Genomic DNA, 4,684 nt, shown 5'->3' with positions numbered 1-4,684 from the left:
TATTTGCCCATCAGGTCTTTCATTTCCAAAGCATCGTAGCAATAGAGGAAAAAAACATATGTAAAAGCTGTCTCCGAGATATAAACAATTGACATTCAAAAACTCCCCGCATTTAACCATGCCTCGGGATTGAAGTTTTTATTTGTTTTTCAATAGCTCTTCATTGTTTTTCCAGCTCCTACAATTCTAGTAGTTGAGACTCTTTTGCCTATCACTGCCAGGATGAAGGACTGTGGAGAAGCTTTCCAGGAGAAGGAGTTGATGTCCTGGCTGAGAAGGCATCTCGTAGTTGAAACGGGTAGGTCTGGGAACGGAAAGCAAGGGGATGTCAGGCTGAAGGGACCTAATAAGCAAAGGAAGAAATTGCATGGAGTTCAGAGAACCGTAACAATTTGCAGAGAATGGCAGAAAAGAAGCTGAAGGATTAAGTCAAGAAATGAGCCTGAATGTCATCCTGTCAGTATTGATTAAAAATTAGTGAATAATTTTAGGAGGTTAATGTTATTATAACTGAAAACAGGAAAAAAGATCACTGTGCTTCATTGTTGAGAAAAGTTTAGAAAGCAACAATATTTTAGGCAGGGAGGACAGGGAATTGCTGTCGTCTTGCATGGGGAGATAATAGTAGCCTTAGGAATATTGGATAACTTGAGAGCTCTTCAATTGCATTAAGGGTTAAACAAATTTTTCAATCCTGGTTGCACATATGGTATTACAAACAGATAGGCTGTCTACCCCATAGCCATTTTCTCTTTCTTCTTTGGTAACTAACTGCTCTTTGGTACTGAGAGCCATAAACTTGAGGGTTCTACTATATTCTGAGCCATACTAATTTAGGAATAAGAATGAGATGAATTCTGGCCAATAAGATTTGAAAGACTCCTTATGGCTTTTCATTAGTCCTAAAAGAGGAACACATGGAGAAGATATTCATCAATGATATACCTGATAAAGGGGCAATATCCACAATTTATAAAGAACCCATACAACTTACCACCAAGAAAGCAAACAATCCAATAAAAAATTGGGCAAATGACCTGAATAGACACTTCTCCAAAGAGGACATACAGATGGCCAATAGACATATGAAAAGTTAGAAAACATCACTATTCATGAGAGAAATGTAAATTACAACCACAATGAGATATCTTTTCACACCTGTTAGAATGACTATTATCAATAAATCAACAAACAACAAGTATTGGTGATGATATGGAGAAAAAAGAATCCTTGTGTACTGTTGTTGGGATTGCATATTGGTGCAGCCACTATGGAAAACAATATGGGAGCCCTTGAAAACATTAAAAAAAATAGAACTACCTTATGACCCAGCAATTCCACTTCTGGGTATTTATCCAAATAAACCTAAACATGAATATGAAAACTGATATGCACCTTATGTTCATTGCAGCATTATTTACAATAGACAAGATATGGAAATAATCTGAGTGTTCATTGATAGATGATTGCATAAAGATGTGATAATATGCTTGCATGTGAGCATGCGTGCACATGCACACACATACAGTGAAATATTACTCAGCCATAAAAAAGAATAAAATTGTACCATTTGCGACAACATGAATGAACCTAGTAGGCATTATACTAAGTGAAGTCAGACAGAGAAATACCATGTGATTTCACTTATGTGTGGAACCCAAACAAAATAAATAAAACAGAAACAGACTCATAGATACAGACTAAATTGATGGTTGCCAGATGGAAGGGGAATTGGCATGCGGGAGGGGTGGGGAGGTGAAAAAGGTGAAAGGATTAAGAAATAGAAATTGACAGTTATGAAATAGTCACGGGGATGTCAAGTACAGCACAGGGAACATAGCCAATAATATTGTAGTAACTATGTATGGTGTCAGGTGGCTACTGGACTTATTGGTGGGATCACTTCGTAAGTTTTATGAATGTCTTTGCTGTACACCTGAAACTAATATAAAATAATTTTGACACGAACAACAGGGGGATGAGAGCATGAGTGGGTGGGGGGGGGGAGGTTGGGAGTTAATGGGGTGATGAGGACACATTTGTAATACCTTAACCAATAAAGAAATTAAAGATAAAAATATAATAATAATATTGAATGTCAACTGTAATTGGGAAAAAGGGAACCCATGTAAGTAACTTCTTCTCTTCCAGCCTTTGCACATTTTTGTAGGAGGATGGGATTGATGGGACTGCTGCAGTCATTTTGAGAGCATGAGGACTATTTTAGGACAAAAACATCCCGGAAATGAAAGAACAAAATTATTTCAAGAAGTGGAGTATTCAATGACCATGTTGAGGTGGTGAATTAATTAACCCCAAAACTGCCCTCTCTCTCGAACTTTTGTTGAGACAAATCAAAATCTACTTAATTAATACATTTTTAAAAAAACATATTCCATCGATCTTCTACAGAGAGGAAGGGAGAGGGACAGAGAGTTAGAAACATCGATCAGCTGCCTCCTGCACACCCCCCACTGGGGTTGTGCCTGCAACCAAGGTACATGCCCTTGACTGGAATCAAACCCGGGACCCTTGAGTCCACAGGCCAACGCTCTATCCACCGAGCCAAACTGGCCAGGGCTAATACATTTTTATATCACCTTTTGCTTATCAATTCACTTATTGATGGATTTGGGGGTTTCAACCTTTCCTCTCTTGTGAATAATGCTCCTAGGAATATTGGTGTGCAAATACCTATCTCTGCTTTCAATTCTTTTGGACACATACCTAGAAGTAAAATTGCTGGATCATAAGAAAATTCTGCTTATATATTTAGGAACTGCCATACTGTTTTCCACAGTGGCTGCACCATTTCACATCAGGAATATTCGGAACATTCTCTTTTGTATCATACCCTTTGTCTGTTTCCCATTTTCTAGATTCTGTATGTTGCTCTCTCATAATTAACTGCCTTGTTTTGGTGTCACACAGCTACCAGTTGCTTCCTGAGAAAGGGTGCATAAGAGATACAATTTTTTTTTTAACTTGCGTGTCTGAAAATGCATTGTTTTACTCTCACACTTGGGTATTTCATTCTAGGTAAAAAATATTTTCAAAGGCTTTCCTTCATTGAGTTACAGCTTCCAGTATTCCTACTAGCAAGGTCAAAGAAATCTTTTTTTTTTTTGAGTGTATTTTTTTTTTTATTAAAGTATTACAAAGGGTATTACATATGTGTCAAAGAAATCTTTTTTCTCATCCTTTTCATGTAACCTATTTTCTTTTTGCCCTTCATCAAAGTTTTTACTATCTTTTTTTCATTCTCATTCTTCTGCAATTTCACAATTATGTCCTTTGTTGTTGGTCTTTTTAATCCATTCTGCTGGGCACTTGGTGGGCTGATTGAATTTGAAAATTCATGCCCGACATTTCTGGGGAATTTTTTTCTTTAAAAAAAATGTTTTTATAATTTATTTAAAATTACAGTTGGTGCACAATATTATAGTTTCAGGTGTACAAACCTGTGATTAGACATTTATATAACTTATGAAGTGACCACTTTAATAAATCTAGTACCCATCTGACACTATATATAGTTATTACAATACTAGAGGCCCGTTGCAGGAAGATTTTAGGAAAGTCTGCAGTATGAGCCAACACAGGCCATTTGTATGAAAACACTGGAAACTGGGTAGGCCTACAAGTTAGGTGTGGTGGGATCTCTGGGAATCACCAGGGCCAGGTAAACAGCGTTCACTAGGTTGATGGAGACTCAGATATGGTGCCACCTGCTGGCTCTGTGGAACAATGGCCTCTGCCAGCACTTTTAAAAAAAATTCTTTATTATTTAAAGTATTACATATGTCTCCATCTCCCGCACCCCGCACTGACCTCTCCCCGGTCATTCCCACCACAGCTGCCTCACCTGCCCTCATCCTGAAGCCAGATAATTCAGTTCTTCCCCATATGTCCGTGATGTAACTTTTTGAAATGCTGCCCCAATGCTGGAGCTCAGAGCAAGTGAGTACAAGTTAGTGCATGGGTCCTTTAAGAGGAATGCCTGTGTCTCCAGAATCTGTCCCCGCTGGTTTTTATGCTTGTTTTTTATAGCCAGAAGTCATGGAGACTTGTCTTCCTGGCACTGGAAACCCGGGCTGGGGAGCCAGATGTGGGCTGGGACTCCTCTCTCATTAGGTGGTACCTCTGCAGCCCACATTTCCACCACCCATGTGTGGTATCAGCCCTTTTCAGGCCTCTGCCCCTCCTACAAGTCTCATGTGGCGTTTTCCTTATCTCCTTGGTTATAAGACTTCTGTTCAACTAGTTTTGGGCACTCTGAATGAATGTTGTTCTGTAAGTGAGTTGTAATTTTAATGTGGTTGTGGGAGGTTCTGCATACCATGTTTAGGTATGCCACTATCTTGACTGGTACTCCCCCATTTATGGGAAATTTAAAAAAACATTTGTTTGATCATTTTCTTTTCTCCATATTCTCTGCTCTCTCTCTCATTTGGATATTGTATGACTTGTTGTAATCCACTACTTTTCTTAGCTTTTCTCTCTTCCAGGGCTTTGCCTTTTTGTTTTAATTTTTGGGATATTTCCTCAGCATATTTTCCAATCCATTTGTAGGTTTTTTAATAATTTATCTTATCATTTTTTGACTTCTAATGTTCATTTTGCTTTCCTGAATATTTCTTTACAAGGCCCTTTATTTTTGTTTCATGAATGCAAAATCTTCTCT

Source organism: Myotis davidii, unplaced genomic scaffold (assembly GCF_000327345.1).
Source record: "Myotis davidii unplaced genomic scaffold, ASM32734v1 scaffold54, whole genome shotgun sequence".
Lineage (NCBI taxonomy): Eukaryota > Metazoa > Chordata > Mammalia > Chiroptera > Vespertilionidae > Myotis > Myotis davidii.
This window is presented reverse-complemented; position numbering follows the sequence as displayed.